We start from the raw sequence: 17,243 nt of genomic DNA on the forward strand, positions 1-17,243 counted from the left end.
AAGAAGTAAAAATAAAGGAAAAACCAGAGATAAGGCTAAATAGAGGAAAAGACAGAAAAGAGAAATAACAAAGAAAAGAGGGACAAAGATCACCAAAGAAACAGAAAAGAGAAAAGGAGAACATAGATGAAAAGAAAACAAAAGGAAAGACACAAAGACAAAGACAAAGGAAATAAAATGGGTAAAAAGGAGCAACGTGACAGGACTTTGGCGCAGGAGAAACAGCAACAAAAGGAAAGGACAAAGACATACAATGAGCAGAGCGGACAGGCGCCACCAAGGAAGATCAAGGCAAGAGACACTGCACGGCCAGGACCAAAGGTGGTGAGACAGAAAGAAAGAATATCGATATTCAGACAACCGGTTCTCCAAAGATTCACTGGCGGTGACGAAAGTGAAAGGATCGATGATAATGGCTGTCTCCGACCGAGAACAAACAACAAGGAAAAGGTAGCGTTTCAAGGAGCTAAAGGCGGATGAAGAAGAAATGGCAGCGGCAACTGCAGCCACATAGAAGGAGAAAGATAGAGGACAAGGAAGCGATGGAGACACTAGATCACGAAGGACATTCAGTAAATAACAGAGACTCATTGAAGATATGTAGAGTGACCAGTTCTCTCTCTCTCTCTCTCTCTCTCTCTCTCTCTCTCTCTCTCTCTCTCTCTCTCTCTCTCTCTCTCTCTCATTCTTTCACCTTCATCAATATAACTGTGAATGAGGACTATGATAAATGTGTCACGAACATTTGTTTGCAACAAGGGGGGAGATGTCGTGACGGAGAGGTTGGGATCCGACAGTGTGGGCGACTGACATTAGGGCAGTAGGACCCTGTGGGTCCTCAGGCAGAGTGACCAGGTCACCGGACACCAGATCCGGTGACGGGACAGGAAGGGGACAGACGATGACCAGGACAGGGACGTGGACGGACGTGGGGACGAGCAGCTACATGATGCGTGAATAAAGAAAAGTTAAACTAACCTGCGTCCTGTGTGTGGTGTACACCCCTGAACACAGCAAGAACATGACAACGCACAAAGTAATCTGAAAAGTAATTTCAACATATTGACGTACCTGTATTTCAATTAACGTCATTTGAACCTGCATTCAATTGTAAAACACTGCATAAGATTTTGCAAAGCATTCATTTCACTTACCTGCACCAGGCTTGGCTTGGTTCTGAAAATAAATGACATTATAATAGTTTTATACAAATCAAATTGATCTGAGTTCATTCTTTGAGTGTGTGACATCATTTGCTGGTTGAGTGTGTACAACAAATGCTTAACACTACCCTCTGATAAAGCCTTACTGCTCACTCACACTACCACAAACAGAGAGTACGGTTCTATCTACTTTTACCTCTGCCTACCTTTGGGGTTCCACTGGACTCTGTGCACACTATACTTCATTTTGGTATAGTATATACAGAGCCAGCTTCCTACAGTGTGGTGTCCATTTATAGTGTTTTCACTGTGTTACTGTATGCCTGCACAAATGCTTTACACACTGCCTCTGAGATAAGCCTGTCTGCTCGTGCCAAGTGTATGCCCCTTACCCTGACAAGGAAGAAGGATTATTACTTGTACAACTAGAGACCCCATTTCTAACAGTATAGAATTGTATCATGATCAGACATGCCAACACTTTAGAAAAGGAAAGTGGGAGATTAAAAAAAACAAAAACGGCAGACTGTATTCCTCTCATTGATTTCTACTGAAGGAGAAACAATTCCAAGCATGTGCCTGTTTATTTGACTCAGCTGACGCCTGTGAATCAACCCTGGCCAGGCTGCAAGAGGGGGTGCTGCACGGCCGCCACGAGCAGGTCTAGGCCAGAGGAGGGAGAGGAGACTGGGTTGCCTTCTGCCCAGCCGCGGCCCATGCAGGTAAGAGCGGGTGGCAGGGTGAGCAGGGATTTCGACGGATGATGACAAGGGAAAATTAAATAAATAATTAAATCCCCCCACACCCGGCCCTACCTCCCCACCGCTATTACCTGCAAGGGCCACAGTTACTACTGCCCGGACGTGTCCGTATTGAGAAAGACCGGCGACTTGTCTTTTCTGCTCGAGCCCGGTGGTAGGGCTGCAGCCCTGGCTCGGAGGGATGCTGAATGCAGGAGGCTGGGCCCTCCTTGATCCGTGCCCGAAGCTGCTTCCCGGTGCTCTCCTGATTCAGAGCACGGGCCATTGTGGACTTGGCCAGCCCTGGGGAAGCATCCTTCGCCACTGCGGCGGTCGCAAGGTCCGTAACCACCACAAATGGGGCAGAGGCGGTGCAGCGGATCCTGTGATGCGGCCTCGGGTTTGGCTCTGGTCGTTGGGGTACACAAATGGAGCGCCGAAGACCGAGGGAGACGAAGGGGCAGGGTCGACCGCAGCTACTTTGAGGAGGACTGATGGCTACTTCATTGTGCTAGGGCCGGCTGGTAGACCAACATCCCAACAAGCGTGGAGGACATCTGGGCATCACCAGCTCAGGGATCCCTCCAGGCCCAAGATCACCTGCCTGCTAGTGCAACAACACCCTGAAGGCCGGGCTGAAAGCAAGAACCCCAGCAATGGCGAAAAGATCATGTTGTGTAACTATTAAATATATATTTGCCCAACACTATTTGCTGCAACCTTTCTTAAAATGTAACCTTGAGTGAATTTACAACTTGTATAGGTGTAACTCTAACCACTAGTATCTGTTGTAGACTTACGTACTTATTACCATTCTTATGTGAATTTAGAATTTATGTTTGTATCTTTTATTAATTTATGCATTTTTCTATAGCGCAAACTCAGGGACATCTTAAGGATTTGGGGGGCCCTGGGCACAGTAAATTTCGGGGGCCCCTTTTCGGCACAGCATTCAATTTATGATCCACTTTCAGCTCTTTTATGCACTCTTTGGCCAGGTCACCGACAGTGCACACTGGTCTAAATTCTAAATGTGTTTAAATCAAATATTCACGGACCACTCGTGTTTTCAATATTGTAATACAGCAGCGGCTCACTAATATTACTGCAAATGTCAGTGACACCCTTCCATTTCTCATATGCGAGGTCCTGTTTTGATCTAAAAGCCCTTTTTATGGATGTTGCATGAATCAAAAACAAAACATTTATCTGCAAAATGTCTGTAAATAGACTCTCACACTTCACCCACGTTAAACATAAAATAAGGGGAAACGGTATTTAAAACAATATGTTTAAAAATTATTTAAGGTCATTGAGGGCAAGACTCTCTGCAGAGCAGATCTGGCTCTATCAGGGGGGCCCCTGAAAGCCTGGGCCAGAGCCCACTTTGCCCATGCCTTAAAAAAATCTCTGCGCAAACGTAACCTGAGGTGTCAGAGCGCTTTACAATAGAACCAGTTCCATTAAATAATTATGTAATTCATGTACATTGAGGTTTTTATGTAATGTAATTGGCTCCATTGGAAAGCGTTCTAACACGTTCGGGTAAAGTTCGCGCTTTAAAGAAACGCATACATAAATAAATAATCCTACAGAGAGCAAACGTGCTCCCGAAGAAGTTTCAGTCCCTTGACTGTACTGCTGGTAGCAGCGCCAATGACGCGGTTTACACAGTAGAGCCACCCGTCCCGTACAGCGTCATGAGCGTGACGCCTCCTACGGCTCTCCCCCCTGGACCCGCAGCTCCGGAGCACCGCCGCTTTCCGGGCCTAGGCCCCCAGCCCGTGCTGCTGCAGGGTGCCCCTTGTATGCGCACTGCGCAGGGCACAGGCCGGCTCCGCGACTTCCCGTCCGGGGGATCCTTTCCCAGTCTCTGCAACCCTCTTTCCACGGGCTAGCGCTCGCTACGAATCCGGTGAGTGCGACGTGCCTACGGAGCATGACAGCTAACCGCTCCGCGGGCATGGTCTTCCATCCTACGGATCCCGCTCCGAAGGTACAGGCCCACGCTGTCCCCTTCCTCATAGGTCTGCCGCTCTTGAATGGGACTTTACCGGTCCTTCCCCTCGTCTCTGCTCCTAGCACAGATTTAGAGAGGGGGTTTATTGATTACTCGGGTTTACGAGAGCAGGGTAAAGTCCAGACAGGCGAGTCTCCAGGAGGCTGCTGTCAGGTGTGTGGGGACAGTGTTTCCATTGAATTTTGAAGTTAAACGCTGTAAACGTGCGTAGAGCAGGTGACCATTGACGTCCTTGGGTACTGGACTATTGGTAGGGAGAATGCAAGTAATTCGAACGGGCTCCGGACGAGGCGAGGGATACAGAGACCCCCCTCAGATGTTAACTGCAAGGCTTCTGAACCCCTGCAGCAACCATGCCTTTGAAGCACGTTCATTGACTGTGACATTACTAATAAGATCGTCTTCTGTAGTCCTTGCACTGGGTAGGAGATTCAAACACCCGAACTCTAGACATTCTGAAGTTGGTGGGTGTACGAGGCTCACATGGATACACAACATAGTACAGCACAGTTTTGGCAGTATTGTTTTGCTATGTTGACCACTGAACACGCGCTAATACTGTCTCAACAACGTTTTTTTTCATCTCACTGGTGTATGTTTGTTACTTTAATGCATCGCTCAGCAGTTGATCGGTGACCAATATATCTTTGCAAAAGTCTGTCACTGAGCAGTGCTACACGTGGGCGATGAACTTTTTTCCTTCACGTTTGATCAGTGTGTGAGATGGAAACTTTGTTGAAATCATGCAGCAGGTGGATTATTTGGAGAATGCCATGAATCAGAATGGAAATGCCACATCTGCAGAATCACTTGATCATGGCGGCCCTGGCTGTACCGGTTGGCTAAGGAATAGCAGAGGAGTGGTTAGAGAATTGCCAGAATAACTCCATTTAGCTTTTGCACCGTTAATCATCGCAGAAAGCTGTGCAGAACAAAACACCTAACCAAATCCAGGCATATCGTTACTCGCTGCAGGAAAATACAATGCATGTATTACTCTATAGGCTCCAAAGTATATGCACGTTTACTCATTGGGTTTGCAGGTAAGCAGTGCTGAACGTGCACCAGTAATCGGTAAAACAAAAGTCACAAAAATCCCACCCACTGAGTGTATTCTGAAAATAACTAGAAACTGAGGACATTTGTGTTTTACTGCCACTGTAAGGTATGATGGGGAAGGTTAGTTATATCTGCCTGGTTAGTTAGCACTGACTACTCAGTCCATTTTGTAGTCTGTTAATTGATGGGAGCAATTACACCTTTTCCCAACCCCATGTTCCTCACATAATTATAATATAGTTTTGAGGTCACCTTGATTATGCCCTAGAGCTCCATGTGGTTCTTGAATGGTGCTAAATGGGTAACACTGTTTGTGTAGGTGGTTTGTCCCGGTGGGGGACGGGAGTGAACAGTTGTAGGCAAACGTTATTTCCATGGGCTCTCTCAGACGTTGAGCACAGTACTGCGTTTAAGAAGTAACTGAAAACATTAACACTCCTACACCAGTTAACATCTAGCCCAATGAATTTAAATGGAACTGCCACATTTGATCACCGTTTATTATTGTTTAGAGAAGGAATCCCTGCTGGTGTATGTGGAGTTCCACCCCTTTTATCAGTTGAATCTAAGTTTGTCTTTTGCTTTGATCTTTGATTCATTATAAGCCTCTAAATGGCTCCGAGTATAAGCCACTAAATGGCTCAGAGTACTAAAGCAGCCATTGTATAGATCTATAAGTCACGGGTCCATTTCCCTTCTGGTCCACTCAGCTGTTCCCTTTTCTAATGTTAATAAAAAGAGAGCCTTTGAGGTGGTTAATAACACCTGTTATCAGGATACAAACACTTCAAACAACGGAGTATTGAAATTACTGCATTTCAATCACAGTATAAACAAAATAGTATAGTCCTGTGCACTGTTCATCTTGCACCAGCCATTGTTCAGTACCACTGTTCAGCAGATTACAAATATAACAAATGGAGTGATGCACAGTAGGAACATGTGTAGTCTAAATGAGCATCCCATGTATATCATCCCAAAAAGATGTTTTATTCTTTATCTTCTTATATTCAAATGATAAAAGCATCCAGCCAACTTGTTTACTTCCAAACACATTTAGAACTTCATCAGGGCTTAATGCTGTTAAGTGCTAATATGTCTGTTTATGAACATGCCAAATGTATAAGATTCCATCCAAGTCATAAGATTTTATAGTGAACTGGTATGACTAATATCATCATCTTCCAGAGTTTTGAGATCAAAATATATAATATAGAGTTTTCCAGTGGGTACCTTAATGAGTCTCCTAACTTCCATGTAGTATCACATGAGATGGGTATAAGAAGTGAAAGAATAAACAACTTTTTTGGATGATATATATGGGAAGCTTATTTGGACTACACATTTTCCTACTGTGCGCACCCTCCATTTCTTAGATGTCAGACGACCAGTAGTGTGTCATGTAACTGTAATAATCATTACATGATTCATCATTGAATCAAGACAGAACAGTGAGGCCAACATTCAAAAATGTACTCGGGTGTAGTGTTAAGAAGGCTTTGAAGTCTCAGATAGTGGATAGACTTCTGTTCACACGGTGCCAATGTTTTGAAGGAGATTTCGGTCTAATCCATTTGATAGTTTTGTTTCCAGTGGAATGTTTTAAATCGGTTGTATGTGGCATAAAGAATATAGACTAGGAACTTAACAATGGGCTATGCTCTTTTTAGGCTGCAACAAAGAAGCCATAAGAAATCTTGCTAACCCACTCCAGCACAACGCTACACTGAATTGGAATTTTGCATTAAAGTAAGTTTTGCTATAGTTGTTGTCTCTCATGCAAGGTTTCAACTTTAAGATATATCCTGTTTCTGTCAGCCCGCCTGTTAATTTTGAAGCAGTTTATTAGACAATTAGTGAATACCTTTGACACAATTGCACCCTTCTGCCTCACTGCCATTTTGCTTTTGGCGTGAACCCTCATGCTAGAGGCATCGTTTTTCCGAGCACTCCTTCTGTAGACGATCAATTGAGTGTGCATTCCGGATAGGCTGATCAGGCGTTCCGTTCCGTGTGTGTGTGTGCACTGTCCCGGATTTCCAACAGTTTTGATTAAAACGGATTAATGTCCCGGTTTTGAGGAGTGGGGCGGGTAAGCAGCATGCACATTAGATGTAAACTGTTTTACATTGGTTTTAAAGACTCTCCTGCTGTGTGTGCTGCAGAGCCTCACTGAAGCATGATGTAACGAGGAGCACATCAGAATCTAAGAAGACCCTCAGTTGACAAGCTCCTGAGCTGTATTCTTAAGTTATTCACAACATCTGAAAATGATGGAGAGAGGTTATTTAATGAAAATGAAAACAGTTGGCACATTTTTCTTTTGGATTGTGTGACTCGGGCTCAACTTTAACGCAATCTTATGTTTCAGAAAGGGACCCTGTATGTTTTTTTTGGGTATCCAAAATGTAGCAAAGGCAAATATATATTGTTATGGATCCTTATGCATCTCTTCATGTTATGTCGTAGTTACATTTTCACTTTTTATCAAGTCTTGGTTTTATTTGGTTTTGGCACTTTCAGTTCTGTTTTTATCTTTATAGGTGCAAGACTACAAGTCCCAGAATGCAAACGGGCTCAATGATCTGTTCATAAGGCAACTTGAGACCTCTGTAATGTCTTCCTTTAGCTAGGTAAAGTTTATTAAAGTGGCACAAGCTCTAAAACATTGCTTTTGTCTACCTTGCCAACCTATTATCTGTCTCATAGGGCTTTGGGATGTGCCAGTGTAGTACATATATGGCAGTAAGTGAAGACATCATAGTTAGTGTGGGGCAGTCCTGTTTTCTTGTGAAATTTCGCTGCAAGTTTTAGGATGTCCTGGTTTTCGGGGAGGGCAAACCATACAAAGGGAGGCACATTTTCATGAACTTTGGTGCAGAACTAATTAATGGTCCTTATCAGAAATTAATCTAGTTAGCACAGATAATACGGAGTGTAAAAGTTCAATGTATTTCCCTGCAGTGCCTGTTGTCAGTCTTTCCTATGTTGGTCTGTGCTGTCAATTAAGTCCTTCTGTGCCTGTTAGTTGATGCAGTCCTACTCCTATGTTAATGGACTGTCTCGGTTTTTGGTTTACAAAATCTAGTCACTAATTCAGGCATACAAAAAATACACATTGTACTGTTGTCTAAGTTGACTCTGCTTGTTCTTGTATGAAACTTGTAATTCACCATCAAAATATCCTTATCGATTCATACCATTAGATTATTTACTGACTCCAAGATTTAATCTTGGAATCCGGTTTCAGATTTAGTCTTCTGACATTTTTTTACGTACCCCTTGACAAATCATTTTTGTATAAGTAATTCTACAAAAGCAAACTAAAGCACCCCTTAGATAAAAATGAACTCTCTTCTCCTTTTAAGTTGTTTGTGTGATTATTCTATTCTAGTCACTCGTGCTTATATAGCGCATAGCTACCTCTAGGCCTCCCAGCACTGTCCGTGCCGCACCAGAAGAGGGATTTACAAGAATGCACTTTGAAACAGCCAGATTTTTAATACCTTACGGAAGGGGAGCTCCTTTTGCCACTACTCGAAGAGGGAGGGGAAGGTTGTTCCACAGTTTTGCTGCATTGAATGAAAAAGATTGCCCTCCTGATTTTGCTCTCTTAATCAGATGGATCTTAGCCAAAAAGGCATTGGAGGAACGCAGCAATCTCCCAGGTTTATAGAAGAGGAGCAGTATTTGAGATATCGCTGGTTCTTTTTGAAGCAGTGCATTGTGTGCGATGCCAAGGGATTTAAATTCAATCCTCTCCGCAGCCAATGGAGGAGACACAGGGCTTGATGCACATGTTGATGTCTTGGTAAATTATACAGTAAACATGCTGTGGAATTCCGTACCCCCTGCAATTTTTTGATTGCGACTTTAGGTGCTCCCAAATACAGGGAATTGCTGTAATCCAGGTGGGAAAGGCTAAGCGTCTGGATGAACCACAATTCTCTTTGTAGTGGGAGGATGGAGGGGAAGGATTTTGCACTACATCCTTAGCATATAATAGCAAATATTGGCTAGTTTAACTGCTTGAGTATTATTTTTAAAAGACTCATCACACATCTGTAGGCTCTTATTGGCAGATTTAGGTGAAGGACTAAAACCTAGAGAGCTTGCCAGCTCAAATATGAGAAAGGATCCCTGTTATTGCCCAAAAGCATAAGCTCAGTTTTGTCTCCGTTCAGTTTAAGACTGGAGCTTCTCATTCAGTGTGTGAACTTTTCCAAACGGAAGCCTAAAGAGGGGCCTGCAAAGCCTTCTGTCTAAGTGAGAAGACCAATTGTATGTCGTCCGCATATATTATCAAAGTCCTGGAAGGGAGGGCGCTATTTGCAAGAGGTCTCAAATAAATATTGAAAAGGGGTGGGCTTAATGAGGAGCCTTGTGTTTCTCTGCATTTCAGAGGTATAAGGTCAGAGGTACAGTTCCCCTAAAAAATCTGGAAAGTTCTATCCTCAAGGAAGAACGCCAACCAGGCAAGAGCAATTTCCACAGTACCGGCATTCGGAGTAAAAGGTGGTCTACAGTATCAAAAGCTGAGCTAAGATCAAGGAGGAGGATTGCTGCTGAACCTTCCTGATCGAGTAGGTTTTGCTTCTTCATCCACTGCTAGCAAAGCTGCCTCAGTGCCATGGTACATACAGAATCCAGTCAGTGAAGGATGCAAAATGCCATGCTTTTCTAGAAATTCAGAGAATGACTGATTGGTGTGTCTTTACGGAATTGTGCTTATTCCTGGTAAGAGAGAAATTGGACAATAATTTGCAAGATCCAGCGGGTCTAGAATAGGCAATTTTAACAGTGCCTTCACCATGGTATGTTTCCACGCCTTCGGAAACAGGGCCGGAGTATAATGAAAGAATATCTAGCTCGAGCAGGGTTGGCAGAATCCCCTCTGCTCCTTTAGCCAGGATACGAGGTGAAGCTTCATCCCGCCAAGAGCCTGATTGAATTGTTCTAAAAATGTCTGCGAGGCTTTTGAGTGTTAATGCAGGAAATGCACTCAGATCAAATGAACTGAGGACTAACCCTATCGGAGGGTCCAACAGTCACCCAATTGGGGGGGGAGGGGGCTAGAAATGTATCATACATTTTTTAAATTGTCTTGTGGAAGTAATTTGCCAGATAATTACATCGTGACGCAGGTGAATCTAGTGTTGGACTGGCTGCTAGAGGCAGTAGAAAGTCGTTCACTAACCAAAACAAATATGCTCAGGACATTGGAAGCAGCATTAATTTTCTCCTTGAAGTGAGCTGCTTAGTTTTTCGATCTCCGAGGGATAGACTCTGGTTATGTCTTGGTACTTCTGTTTAGGGGTGTCCCTATAATCTCTTCTCCAAACTCTTTCTGTTTTTTTACAGACATGCTTTATTTTCCGAAGTTGCAGGAATTTATTTTTAACGTTCCTCGTGCGAGTCTTTATCGAGGCCACCGCATCCAATGAAGCCTCTAGCCACTGAAATATTCTATCATTAGCCTGGGTCTGATCTGACCGTAGGGAAGGTTAACATTTCCCAAGACCTATTTCCAGAGGAAGTTTGAATTAGATTCAGAAAAGGGGGTGGTGATGAACAGAGTGTCTGAATTAAGCAGACCACTCTTACCCAGTCCAAAGATCAGGGCTTGATCCATCATCGTTTTTTAGCTCACTGCACCATCCCAGCTCAGAACTTGGCTATATGCAAATTAGTCTGACCCTGGCCCAGTGCATCATGGGAACAGGGCAGACCAAACTACCAAGCCAATTCATATACTGGGAAGGAAACAAGCTTCCGGGGACCGGTTTCTGGCATTTCAGCCGTCTTCGGCCCGGCTTGCTTGAATCCTGATGGTGCAATGAGCAAGGGACTCCCATCTGAGTATACCCTTCCACGCTTATGGTGGACAAAAATGATTCAGAAAAGGGGGTGGTGATGAACAGAGTGTCTGAATTAAGCAGACCACTCTTACCCAGTCCAAAGATCAGGGCTTGATCCATCACCGTTTTTTAGCTCACTGCACCATCCCAGCTCAGAACTTGGCTATATGTAAATTAGTCTGATGCGCTGGCAAATAACGGTGATGGATCAAGCCCTGATCTTTGGACTGGGTAAGAGTGGTCTGCTTAATTCAGACACTCTGTTCATCACCACCCCCTTTTCTGAATCGTTTTTGGCCACTATAGGTGTGGCAGGGTATACTCAGACATGAGTCCCTTTCTCACTGCTCCATCAGGATTCAAGCAAGCCGGGCCGAAGACGGCTGAAATGCCAGAAACCGGTCCCCGGTAGCTTGTCTCCTTTCTGGTGAAGAATTGGCTTGGTAGTTTAGTCTGCCCTGTTCCCAATGTGCACTGGGCCAGGGACAGATTGATTTGACTTTGGGTCATTGGGTTTGGTTATCTTGTTAGTTGCTTGCTTATTATTCACCGGCTTTCCTACTTCATCTTGTGTTTGGCAACCCTGAAGCATCGTTTATTAACAATCCTTTTGATTACATGACATGTATCCTTCCATGGCTGACATCTGAGAGCTAGATATTTCCCCCCTACCAGCACTCCTTTTAGTTGGCATCGCTTTCATTCTCTCTCCCACGTGTGCTATTCTTCCACCCACCACCATCCTTAAGCTCTCCATGTAGCCCATCCCCACCTACTAGTCTCTTGCTTCCCACGCATTTCCCCACCTTGCTTTGCATTTGTTTCTGCTTTGCTAGCATAATCTTTGGAACATTCAGAAAGCTTCCCTGGGAATGCATTCCGCCCATTGCTTAACATTGGCTTTGTGGTTTGTAACTCACATTTGCTTGCTTTTTATTTGGTGGCTTTGTTTTAAGCTGTCCAGCTGGAGTTCAGCACTTCGCTCGTCCAAATCCTATTCACTGTATTCTTACACCAGTACTGGAAATTCTGTAAACAGGCCTTTAAACCTTGTTCTTATCTTGTCACATTTGATGTGCGTTCAAAGACAGAGGTCCAATGTCGGGCTCTGTCTTTCAGGAAGCTTGGTGTTTAATTTTCTTACGCTGACTTTAAAGTGAGAGGATTTATGTGACAAACATGCTGGGTATTGAAGGAGGGCTTAAGGAAGGGTTGTTATATTTTTTTTCTAGCATACAACAACAATTAAATGTCTGTAAATGAATTGTGCAGGCATTTCAGAATTAGAAAGCTCCAATGAAGCACATTTTTTGGGTATTTCTGAAGTGTGGAAACAAATATTTTGATGTGATCAAAACAAATCAGTACACTGGGTGATGACATTTCCACACATTTTCGATTGGGCGCTATATACTTTTATCAGTAAAACTGTATATTTGTGCAAATGCAATGATCATCTCAATTGAAGATGTCTGTAATGGCAGCTTGCTACGACACAATGCATATTCCACATTACGCCACTCCACACTTCGTCACTGCATTCCACTCTGTCCGCTCCACTCCCCTCTGTGCCAGTTCTCTCTACCCTACACTTCTCTACAACGTCCTACTGCAGTCTTCGCCACTGCACTCTATGCCACTCTCCTCGGCAACACTGCGTTCTACGCAACTGCACTCTACTCTATGCTAGTCCACTCTATGCAAATCCACTCTGCACCAATCCACTCTACGCAACTGTATTCTACTGTGCTCCTCTCCACTCTGAAACAAACTAGTCTATGCTACTCAATTCAGTGCCACTGCACTCTGCGCCTTTGTACGCCACGCCACTCCAATCCGCTCCACTCCAATCTGCTCCACTTGACGCCACTTTACTAAAAACCAATGCATTCTATGCCAATCTACTGAAAGCCAATGCATTCTCCACCAATCTACTGAAAGCCAATCTACTGAAAGCCAATGCAGTCTACGCCAGTCTATTGAAAGCCAATGTATTCTATGCCAGTCTACTCAAAACCAATGCATTCTATGCCAGTCTACTCCCAATTCATTCTGCACCAATCTGTATGCCACTCTACCACGTCTACTCTGCAAGACTGTACTGTCTGCCACTGAACTCTACGCTGAGGTACTCATCACCACTCTATGCCACTGCCCTCTCTGCCACTCTACTCTGTACCACTGCCCTCTACACCACTACTCTAAACCACTGCACTCTACACCAACGCAATAAACACCACTTTACTCCACACCAATGCACTCTGCTCCACTCTACTCTGCAAGAGTGCACTCTTTGCCACTGAACTCCGTGTCACTCTACTATCCCCCTATACTCCGCGCTACTCAACACTATTGCACTCTGTCACTGCACTCAATGCCTCTCTCTTCTGCTCTTTGCCACTGCACTATGTGCCCCTCTGCGACCCTCTGTTCTGCAAGACTGCACTTTCTGGCACTGATTCCACTCCACTGCACTTTATGCTACTCTGCTCTATGCCACTGCCCTGTACGTCACTCTACACTAGGGCCCACTACGTCACTCTACACCAATGCACTTAACACCACTTTACTCAAAACCAATGCAATCTGCGCACATCTACTCTGCCCCACTGTACTCTTAGCCACTGCACTCTACAACTCTGCAAGATTACATTCTGTACCACTGAACTCAACGCCACTCTACTCTGCACCGCTGCACTCTGCCACTGCACGCTATGCCACTCTGCACCATTGGGCTCTACATCTTTCCCCTCTATGCCAATCTATTGTACTCTGCACTACTGTATTCTATGCATCTGCACCACTTTACTCTATGCCTCCCAACCTCACTCAATGCACTCTATTCCACTACTCTTGGCATCACTCCACACCACTCCTATTCTGCATCACTGCACTCTGCACCACTCTACAACATTTTACACCTGTGCACTCTACCTTGCACCACTCCACTTTACCCTGAACCACTCTGTCTCTGCACTCTACGTCAGTGCACTCTACACAAAACCAATGCACTCTGCACCACTGTAGTTGGTTATAACATCACACCAATCTCCTACACTCTGATACCCCACTCTGACGCTCTACTCTGATACCCTACTCCAACAAACTCTTCTCCATCAAACTATACTCCACTCTGACATTCTACTTCACTATATGACACTCTTCTTCACTATATGCCATTTTGCAACACTACTTCACTCTGCGCAACTCCCTGCCACTCAACGCCACTCCGTTCTCTGACACACTTATCCACTCTACACTAATCCACTCTTTGCCATGCACTCTTCAACACTGCTCCACTAAACCATTCCACTCTCCTACAATGCTCCATTCTGACAACCGACTTCGCTCTATGCAACACCCTCTCTACACCACACCAGGACATGTTATGCCATTATGCCACTCAACTCTACAACACTCTATTTCTCTCTACTCTACCCCTTCCACTCTGTAACACTCTACTCCCTCCATGGCACTCTATAAAACTCCACAGCACTCCATGACCCTCCACGCTACTCGCCTTTATGCCGCTCCACTCTGCGTCGCTCTCTTTTACTCCACTAACCTTTAGCCATGCTGAACAGCAGCCACGCTGGTGTATAACACGGCTAAAACAGATTAGTAAAGCCAATAGCTCTTGCGTAGGTAAGATTTGTTGCCTTTGCCAATGCTTGTTCTTTCTAGTCCCCAACTCTAGCTCCACTATTCTATCGCCCTACACCATTTCCTGATTTATTTATATTTTAGAACGGCCTGGGCACTGCAATTTGCTGCTCGTCTACTCCTTTTTCTCTGATATACTTTTGTGCACATTTAATATTTAATTTACCTCTTCATAAGCCTTGGCCAATTTGTAATGGATGCATCACAGTGCTGGGGTGGGCCATTTTGGCTTTTTTTTTTATTTTGCCTGAGCTGTTAAGCATTCAAAGGTCTATTGGCTTTGTCAGTATTGGTTCTATTGCACTCTATATGAGCCTATGTTAAATATTTGATGCTATTTTACAGATCTGCAAGCCACTATCAGGAGCATCTAATGCGTGCACAAGTATTTAAATATAAAAAGTGCAAACCAGTACTCATGGTAGTGAATAACAGGTTGGGAGAAGAGTATCTAAATTTAAAGCTATATTTGGTTTGCAGGTCTGTCGATCGTGATTTTGTAGATTAGGCATTTTAGGCTATTTCCACAGCATGTTATCCTCTTGAATTATGGTCATATCTATAGACACACATACTCAAATACCTGGATGTACTAAATCTGGGGACACCAAGCTGTCATTTTAAGCTTCAATTGGTGTTAACCCTGTTAAAAATATTGCTCCACTTTGCTCTGTAGTTCCAGTACATGAACTTGCTGGTAGTCTATGAATTGTACTTGATGATAGTTTATTTGTTATCCATTTATTGGTATTAATTACTCTTTTGTATAATATGGGCGAGACTCGTGCTGTAAAGTGTATGAGTAATGTCTGGAGATTTTCCAGAGCGCCCATTGGATGCCTGCCATTCCACTGTTGTCACAGGCTTATAGCCAATTTGTTTACTTTGTTGTGATTAAAATAATTTCCCAGATAACAGTGAGACGTCTTGAAGTGCAGAAGGCCTAGAACCACAAGACTCCTAATAAATATAGGAGTAGGAGAATCCTGATAACTTTTGCTGTACATGGTGGTATTCTCTTCATTATATTATTTTTATATTGACTTTGCAGTTAAAAGAAAGCTGACTCTTGAGAATGTAAATCATGGTAATTTTCATATTCGTGATAGCTGATGTGGTTATGAGCTCAGTTTTTGAATCTGGTTGAAGAAATATTTAGCTGTGTGCCAGAATCTGCCAAAAAGAAAATACAGACTGCATGCAGAGTAGGGTTTTCAGGATTGGTTGGTAACTGGTAGCTACTGAAGCCCAAAGATGCAAACTAATTTTGTTTAATTTATTATAAAACTGCCTGTCTATATGAAATTAGAACGATAGTGTTTCTAATTCTAAGGATTTTGGTCCATGTCTTTAGCAAAGTCTTTTAAGAGGTGATTTTACTCGGAATTGTAAAGCATGAGTATTCACCCGCAGGGGTATCTAGGTGCTGGTTTTGCGGGGCTCAGTCGAAAACCATGTCTTGAGTCCCTTCCTGAACTCCGCAAGAGGTGGCATTCGGAGGTGGAGAGGAAGGCTGTTACAGGATTTGGAGGCAAGGTAGGAGAAGAACTGGCCTCCACTATGGCTTCGGCGGATGCAGGGAGTTTTGCGAGAGTGAGGTTGGAGGAGCGAAGATGTCTGGAGGGTTGGTGGAAGTTCAGGCAGTGGTTGATGTATGATGGTTAGTCATGGGTGCTTTGTAGGCTTCGGTCAGCATCCTTAACTGACATCTTTTCTGGAAGGGAAGCCAATGAAGGTTCCTGAGATGTGGTTCCATCTGGGAAGGTTGAGGATGAGTCTGGCAGGTGAGTTTTGTATTGTCTGGAGTCTCTTCATGAGCTTCATGCTGTATTCCAGCCGGCTGGTGACTAAGGCTTGATTGATGGATTTCGTGGAGTTGACGGTGAGTTTGCAAATCTTTCGGAGAATGTGGAAGCAGACGGAGGAGGAGTCTGCGATTGATCTAGTCTTTCAAGGTGAGTGTTCTGTCCAGGATGATGCCAAGGTTGTGTGTGTGGTCTGTCGGTGTGGTCGTTGATGAGTTGTTTTCTGTTGAAATGGAGTGAGGTCTAATCAATTTATGCTCATTCCTTGGTTTTATGGCACTGTCTTTGCTTATGTGCCTCTCTGAAGCCCTGCCCTGCAACTTTAGGATGAAGAACTTGAATTTGTTGACTCATTTCGTAGTAGTGTTCTCTCAATTAGAGGTCTTATTACCTACTACTGTGCCATTAGCTACTCCTGGTTGGCTTTTTGGTGTGTGTTTATTTTTTGGCGGCGGGGGGGAGCATCTGCTGTGGGCAGTAGGCGTCTCGGGAAAGTTTTGAACAAAGAGTGCTTGTGTGTGAAACCTGCAGCTCCTATTATCAGACTTCTGCCTGATCTACACAGACATCAGGTATCTTCTTTACTGCATGTTTCTTAGACATGTTTTTCATCTTTTTTAGTTTTTTGTACATCGACTTTAGAAAGACAAATATTTGTCATTATGCTCATGAACTATGATTTTACACTACTCTCCTTCCGAACACAGGAAGTTTCATTGTAGACTTGGGGTAAGTGTTGTCTACTGTGAACACTCGCATATTCTTGAGTGCTTTTTTAGAATTCATTTGTACGGTTCATTACGATTCTTTTTGACTCATGAAAGTATTACAGCTTAGCATTATAACCAAACAACTTTAAGTCCCTAATCATATTCTAAACATTTTTTCTCAGTTAATGAGAGTTCTATTGAATCCTTCATTTTCAGTTTCTCCTC

General features: G+C 43.8%; 1 protein-coding gene across 3 annotated transcripts in view; it reads left to right on the plus strand.

The window, feature by feature from the left end:
• The first annotated feature begins 3,511 nt into the window (after positions 1 to 3,511).
• Positions 3,512 to 17,243, plus strand: part of U2SURP (U2 snRNP associated SURP domain containing) — an 835,376-nt gene continuing 821,644 nt past the window's right edge. The window contains exons 1-2 of one of the 3 annotated variants that reach the window (XM_086943721.1): positions 3,512 to 3,818; positions 6,653 to 6,731. The gene's annotated coding sequence lies outside the window, so the exon portion shown is untranslated. Of the gene's footprint in view, positions 3,900 to 6,652; positions 6,732 to 17,243 lie in introns of all 3 variants that reach the window. The other 2 variants (XM_086943723.1, XM_086943722.1) reach the window with 2 other exon arrangements.

Source organism: Lissotriton vulgaris, chromosome 11, assembly GCF_964263255.1.
Source record: "Lissotriton vulgaris chromosome 11, aLisVul1.2, whole genome shotgun sequence".
Taxonomy (NCBI): Eukaryota; Metazoa; Chordata; class Amphibia; order Caudata; family Salamandridae; genus Lissotriton; species Lissotriton vulgaris.